Genomic DNA, 8170 nt, shown 5'->3' on the forward strand with positions numbered 1-8170 from the left:
TTATATGCACATGAGGGCTGTTGCGCAGTAGGCAGGTAGGGGGTATACAGCAAGTCCTCACTTAATGTGACTGATTAGTTTCAGGACTTTAAACTAAACCGTTTAATGAAACCCACTTTACCACAGGCCGACTGATATAAACAAGAGTTACGTTCCTTTAGTACCTCACCGATGTTGTGACAGTGGATGAAAGGACATTATTGGAAGACCCACTGTATCATGTTTCTTCCAGGACACTGTCAAGTTTGGAGCAGAGACAGTTCATTGCTTGGGTCCCTGTGTCTGTGCACAAAGCAGGTGGTGAAATGACTGCTGATCCCCAGTCTAAACTGAGTCAGTCCATGAGTCGACCAAAGTCAATGTCAACACTATTCCTACGTAAAACAAAAAGGAGTTTGCACATTTTACGAATCTGTGAAGGAGAAGGAAGAAGTCAAACTGAAAAAGGCTTAGACAGTCATGAAATGAATAAGGAGTAATTCATCTTAGGAATATTTCCTGGTGTGAACATCATAAAGCACAGAGCACATTTGATAAACAATTGAGTCACACTTGGACCCCTGGCAGTACTTAGGAACCAGCGGCTTGTTCTGCGTAACAGCAACACCGACTATGTTTCCCAGACCCATCATTTAAACACACCACAGATTACTAGGTTCGCAGATGCTAACAAAAAGGAATGAAATGCTCAAAGGGTTCAGCTCGAGCGAAACCTCACAGGGCCTGATAATCCCTCCATTATATCTGTCCTACCACTTCCCTCATTTAGAAAACAGAATGTTTCCTCATAGGAGAAGTATTTGAGAACTGACGACAACTATTCCTCCATCCACAGTTGAATGCAAATTTAGATCCTTGGCCAGCTTACATTTCAAAACTATTAGAAGGCCCCGTGGAGAGAGTCAGAAGTTTCTGGCCAGCTCTGATTTGTACCAGACGATGCAGGGCCCTTGCACCTCAGCTGGCCATGGAGCAAGTGGCTCATCTCTTGTCGTTAGATGAGCATCATGACTCTGAACTGGAACCCTTATTAGCTGTAGACTCGGCCAAGTCAGACTCTGACTTCTAGTTTGTCACACCCATTGAGCTGGGGAACAGTATCTACCTCCCAAGGCTGCTGGGAAGGTTAAATGAGGTGATGTCCGTGGCAGAGCCAGGCACTGGGTGATTGTCAGATAAGGTGAATGTCCATGCCTTCACCAACAGTGCTGGAAAACCAGCAGGCAGAAAGATTCAGTGGCTTGCTCAAGGCTGCCAGGCATCTTAATATGGTCAATATTAATTATCCAAGGACATGGAGTCCTTAGGTTGTAAATTTAGTGGGAAAATTAACGGGCCTGTCACACTGGGACAGGGTCCACATACACTCTGTAGAGGGCCAGGCTCCAGGGGACTCTGCAGCTGTGCCCGTGGTGACCCAAGCTGGAGCCTGTCCTGTCGCTGCAGCTCATATCCATCCCACAGAGCAGGTGAAACTAGAGTAGCACGTGCTCGAGCAGGGGGCTCCACACATCCGGAGTCCAACCAGAATGCAGAGCATGAACTACTCCTTGTCACAGACATGGGAATACTTTAGAAGCAGATTAAAAAAAAAAAACACCTGACTATTGGAAAGAAAAATAAATCTGACTTACAATAAATGATTACTTTCAACACCTCAAACGGGTTGAAACCTGTATTTGAGATAGCCAGCCAACCTAGAAGAGTATGTGATCAATGACCCTGCCCTGCAGATGCATTCCGACCTGAGGCAACCCACAGGATGTGCAGGGACCAAGTGGCCTTGGTCTTCCTGTTCTGTGGCCAGGTGCAGCACGTTTTCCTGGGGTGCTTAATTATTTCATTATCGCCCAGGACTGAACTCAAACCAACAGATCCAGAGGCATTTCTAAAAGATTTTCATAAAAAAAAAACCAGAAAATTCTAAACAGTGTAGTCATTTGTCAGTACACATTCGGTCCCATTGCCTTAAACACTTGACACACCCTGAGTTGTTACTGTGTCTGTACTGCGACATGCTGAACAGAAGCAGGTGCGACAGGAGCCTTGCTGAATAGTCCATCCTGTCACAGTTACAGGCAAACAAGAGAATGTTTCTAACTTGGTTAAGAGCATAATAATCGCATAGCTGAAAAATAAAAGCACGACTGTTTCTCCTTTGAAGTTAAGCTTCTTTTTCTACATGAACATAGATAAAACCAAAACTCAGAGTGTAGCATATTTTCTCCTTGGCATAAAATGCGAGTCCACCCAAGGGAAAGCAGATATTAAAAACAACATGTGATTGCTAAACACACAATCGTTTTGGAAAAAAAGACATCATGTTATTAAAATGTCATTGTGTGTTCCTAAGTAACAGAATCTCTGTGGTCAAATAAACTTATATTAAACCAGCAGCCGATCCAAGCAAATCTTTTTTTAAAATTTTTATTAGATTTATTGCAGTGACACTGGTTAATAGGATCACATAGGTTTCAAGTGCACATTTCTGTATATTGCATTGTGTTCCCACCATAAGCAAATCTTTTTATAAGTTAGACTCTGATGGAAGTTTATCTGTTTTGAATAAGTTGAGAATTATGTTCACAATTACCAAATTTATACGTGCAGTGTCTGAAATGCAAATTTAACTATTATTGTGATACTCAGAATAAAGAATGCACTATAGTCCAGCTGGTGTGGCTCAGTGGTTGAGCGACGACCCATGTACCTAGAGGTCACCAGTTGATACCCAGTCAGGATATATGCCCAGATTGTGGGCCCCATCCTCAGTGGGGGGCATGTAGGAGGCAGCCAATCAATGTTCTCCCTCATTGATGTTTCTCTCTCTCTCTCTCTCTCTCTCTTCTCACTTCCTCTCTCTGAAGTCAATAAAGAAAAAAAGAATTAGCCCTGGCCGGTTTGGCTCAGCAGTTAGAGCATCGGCCTGTGGTCCAGAGAGACCAGGGTTCAGTTCCCGCTAAGGGCATGCACCGCGGTTGCAGTTTCTCCCCTGCCCTGGTTGGGTAGTGCAGGAGGCAGCTACTCGATGTGTCCCTTTCACGTGAATTTTTCTCTCTCTCTTACTCTCTCTCCTTCCCACTCTATCTGAACAAAAAATGGAAAATGGTCCTCAGGTGAGGATTAAAAAAAAAGAATTAAAAAAAAATAATGCACTATAAATTGTAAATCTATTATAGGGCAGTAATTCCTAACTATTTGAAGGATGGATGCCTTTGACAATATGATAAAAACTATGATGAACCCTCTATACAGAAAAATACACATAAACAAATACTTTGCATTTTATCAAAAGATTCATATAAACTTTCACACATCCTCTAGGGATTCATGTACCCTAGGTTAAGAATCCCCTCTAAGGTAACTCTGTAATTCACTTAAAATAGATTTTACATGAAAATATTTAATTACAGTTCAGATACATCAAAGAATTAAAATTAATTTAAGGCAAACTGCCTTATTTCCAATAAATATTCAGCACTCATCCCCCCATTTATTTAGGAATATTTTTAAGGCCACAGAAAAGTTAAAAGAACAACACAATGAACATCTTTATACTCTTCACCTACATTTACCTATTAATATTTTTTCACATTCATTTGATCTCTTTCCATATCCATATCTACACATCTATACACACATATCTATGTATTTGCCGGGGACAGGGCTGGGCCATTTGAATGTAAGTTGCAGATATTATAACATCACTTCCCTATGAATCTTCTAACAAGAAATTTCTTACGTAACCACAAGACAATAATTACATCCTCTCACATCAGGAAACCTAAGGAATTTAGCAGTAAGTGTCACCTTACATACAGTCTATATTCAGATTCCCTGAACTGCCCAACGATGTCCTAACTCTCTGTGCCTGTGGCTCAAGATCTAACAGGATCCCATGCTGACCCTCAATCCTCTCTGGTCTGGAGCAGCACTCCCCGGCCTCTGTGAGCGTTTCACACCTGAACTTTGAAGGGTGTGGAACAAAGACAGCTATCTTGTAGAATGTCCCCGAATCTGCATTTATCTGATTTCTTCCTCAAGATTAAATTTAGTGAACACATTTTTGGAAAGACTCCTACATAGGTGATGTCACATCCTTCTTTGTGCTCAAAATGTCAGACAGGCCTGCTCACTAGTGGTGATGTTGAGACATTTGGTTAAGGGGGTATCTATTCCCCTGTAGTTAAGAAATAATCTGCAAGGCAAGACTTTGGGTCTGTGTAAATATCTTGCCATGCATACCTTTCACTCAGTGGTTTTAGCTTCCATTGATTATTCTTGCCTAAATCAATGACTATACTGGGGGTTCCATAGAGGTGATTTTCTTTTTCTTTTTTAAATTTTTATTGATTTGAGAAAGAGGGGAACATCAATCTTGTTGTCCATTTACTTATGCATTCATTGGTTCATCTTGTATGTGCCCTGACTGGGGATCACCACAGTGGTGATTTTCTACCTCTGTGATTCCTTCTGTACTCATTAGTTGGCATTCTTCTATAGGAGAAGCTCTGACTCTTTTGACTCTCTTGCCTCTGTTACTATAAAAAATAACAGACATGTATTTGCAGGGGACAGGGTCTGGGCCATTTGAATGTAAGTTGCAGTTATTTTGACATGTTACAATCCACTGCCAACTTTATTCTTTCGAAGGTACTCGAACTACCTGCACATAGGTTTCTATATTCTGTTCACACGTCCGCAGCCATCTTTCAGGCCTGTTGGTACAACGAGATGTTTTAGGCACACTCATCCTTTCCTGGCCTGATCTGGTCCGCCCAGTGGAAGACGCTCCCTAAAAACATACATGTGGACATCAGGTGCATTCTCTACCTTCAAGTCTTCTCAGTGGGAAGAACTGGGCACTTTCTTTAAAACAAAACCACTACTTGTACCCATTCTTCAAAACAAACTGACTTTTGAGGCATTATTTAAAAATAGTTGACATGTCCCTGGCTGGCTTTGTCAGAGTGATTTTAAAGATATTCTGTAAATTTGGATTTGATATGAAATTTCCTGGTTTTAAAAAATACGATATGCTCCAAATCTGCGCCTCAATACTCCCCAGGGTCATGACCTGCACTATAAAGTGAATGCGTTATAATCCAACATAAGGGATACCTGAACATTCTGACCCACCCAGTAAGTCATAGCCATCCATTCCTTTCAGAAGTCTGTGAATACCTGCTCTACACAGCCGTTATGTTATGCATCAAGAACATGTTATTTATATCCCAGGATTCGATGACCTAGAACATTCTAAACCTAGGTATTTATTTGCAAGCCATAGCCCTGCATGTCCCTCAGGGATTCTCTGATGATGGATCACCCCGCCCCCTGATCTTGCTTTTTCTTCATAGCACTAACACCATTCACAATGAATAGACAGACCAACAGATCCCTTGTAGCTGCTACTACATGAGACCGTCACACGGTCCACTCCCATGTACTTAGAAGGGGAGGGTAGAAGAGGAGACACCAGGTACTGGCTGTTGAACACCACAAACGCAATCACCTGAGTGACACTGAGCTCGGGAAGGCGTCACCCGTGGCCACAGGCACCCCTAACCCATACCCATTGGATTCTTAATTTGAAGATGATTTCCCAGGTCTTTCTCAGCTCATTTGTCTGGGCTTGAACCACTCCACTTCTATAGTAGAAGGTGGTGAGGAGAGGGTCTTAGAAATCATATATGAGTTTGGCTTAAGCAATCTATTTCTATCTTTACATGCTTGGTCATGTGAGAAACTCATGTTGAAGTTCCTTTTATAGCAATCCATGTCTGTGTTCATAAAATATCAATACAGAGAATATTACTTTTTCAGTTCTGTAATTAATTTTCTTGTTTACCATATAATAAGGTGCTGGTTATTCATGATTCCTAACAACACTGTTTGATATAGTAAAAGGAATTCTCCCATATTTAGATCAAAGCCTGATGAGGCAAAAACCAAACAATAAAAATAACAAACATGCAGGAAAGAATGATGTCCCCTCCACAGAATCCCTACAGGCACCCAAAGCAGAACATTTTCTCCTCACATTACTTCAGGGAAGAGGAGGTACTGCTGTGTCCGGAACAACAACCTATGAAAGTGCGGAGGAAAACCTCAGTTCCTTTCCGAATGGTGTGTCCGTGCATGCTGGGCCATCTAGACAGCTGTGAGGAGAGGCTTTGCATCCTGCAGCCCCAGGACTCCGGGAGGCGGCCTGTGCCCTGGGAGGGACCCTAGCCACAGTCTGCAGGTCAGGGTGAATAACCCAAATACTACGCCCAGGCTGGCATTATGTCCAGGGCCAATTTCTTTCCCAAGCCCTTAGACCAGAGATCAAAGCAAGGTGCTGGAGGAGACAAGCCCAGGCTCACACGTGGGGGGAGGAGAAAGGGCTGTGATACACCTATACAAAGACCACCCCCAGGAAGTGCCTCCTAGCTCTCCAGACCAGAGGCAGAGCCCCCCTGAGAAGAGTTGTGCAGATGACCGTCGTGGATTAACCGTGTGGGCAAGGCCCAGGCCGAGTGGGAGCGCACGCCCGAGAGAAAGAGCTGCTGCACAGCCCCAGCCAGGCAGTGCCAGGTGAGGACAGGTGGCACACGCTGACAAACCTTCACTTGTCAAGAGAAGCTGAAACCTCATGATTTCTAAATACAAAAACTGCACCCAACAAAAACTCACACACGAGCCTCAGATAATAATGTTCGAATGTTCATAGCTGAGCTACAAATGGGAATGAACCCAGCTGACTATACATAAAATATGTGATTCCTGGCATATTCGTACAACAGAATACCATACAGTAATGAAAATGAACAAGTAATTGTTCATGGATATAAAACACACAACGTTGAATGAAGAAAGCCAGACACAAAAGAGAAAGTATGGTAGGACTGGTCCGTTTATGGGAAGTTCAGGAAATAAGCTGCGGTGCTGGAAGCCGGCAGGGGCCCCTCTGAGGAGGGGTCTGGGGGTTGCAGAGACTTTTTGCTCAGGGTTCAGTTTGTGGAAATTGATTGAGCTGTACCACTATGGTGTGTTTATATTTTTGTAATCTACACTTCTGTTCAAAGTTAAAAAATCCAGTTCAGCTTGATGTCCCAGTTCATCAAGGTGACATGTTTAGTTCAAAACAAGAACCATGTTTTGAATAAAACACAACTGAATACATGAGAGCATGAGCATTTGAGCATCCTGACCAAACAGGAGGGCTACCACCCTTCAGGTGCTGTGGGCTGGAGCTCCATGGGGGCCAGTATATGAAACTGTGTACCTCGAGGTCCAAGACAGGGTGTTTCACTTGGCTGGGGGCTGGCCACTCCGCACATCCAAGGCACAGGACTCTCTCTATGGCTGCAGCTGCCATTTCTCTGGGAGGAGGGAAGGAAGTCAGAACCTTGATGCAGGAGAATTGCTGGTTGACTAGAAACACGCTTTGTGAGTAGGCTGGTCCCCGTCTGCACATCAGGACGACCCGCTGGCATCGCGAGCACTGGTGAGGCTTTCTCACCAGGTGCAGGACCATGTTCTCTCTTGAAGGACGATGTCTTATTTGGTGTAGGAACTGGGCATTCTCTCAGGGGTATGTGGGAAAGAGTATGCTACCAATGCCTTTCTTCTCAGGGAAGGATGTCATTCTGCTCCCAAGTCCTCCCTAAACACTGTGTGGTCACAGCAGACATTCTCTTGAAAAGGCAAAGTCTGAGCAGGTGTCGCTTAGATCTGGGTGTCTATGCCTGTATTGGAGCACACAGGCTGGAAACTGAGGCATCACAGAGGCCTGGTCTGCAGCACCCCGGACATGCCTATGCCAGGGCTAAAGCTTTTAAAGAAATCTTGAGAAGTATGCTTTATGTAACAGCTCCAGTCACCAGAAAACAACAGCATGGCTCCCCTCTCAGACACATCTGGAGTCCGGGTTTATACTCCAGTAGTGTGCGTGTTCTTTACTAAAACTGAAAAATATTTTCTGGGTCTATAGAGGGCAATTTTAAAATTTGTAATTTACAAGTATTTATTCATTTAAGAATTTCATAAAGTACTTTTTCAAATCAGTTATTCCTTGAGTGACTTCCACTGCATTTTCAGTGGCCACTTGCCATGTATTATTAAACACTCTTTTTTTCTTCAGAAGCTTCCAGTAGACGTCTAGAGTTTAGCTAGAAGTCTTGGC

At 43.3% G+C, this 8170-nt stretch overlaps 1 protein-coding gene across 1 annotated transcript in view; it reads right to left on the reverse strand.

Annotated features, from left to right (window-relative positions):
- The window catches only part of LOC118641344 (centromere protein P), a 152437-nt gene that overhangs the window by 35986 nt on the left and 108281 nt on the right, over positions 1 to 8170 (reverse strand). The gene's annotated exons all lie outside the window — the stretch shown is intronic.

Source organism: Molossus molossus, unplaced genomic scaffold (assembly GCF_014108415.1).
Source record: "Molossus molossus isolate mMolMol1 unplaced genomic scaffold, mMolMol1.p scaffold_m16_p_29, whole genome shotgun sequence".
NCBI classification, from domain to species: Eukaryota; Metazoa; Chordata; class Mammalia; order Chiroptera; family Molossidae; genus Molossus; species Molossus molossus.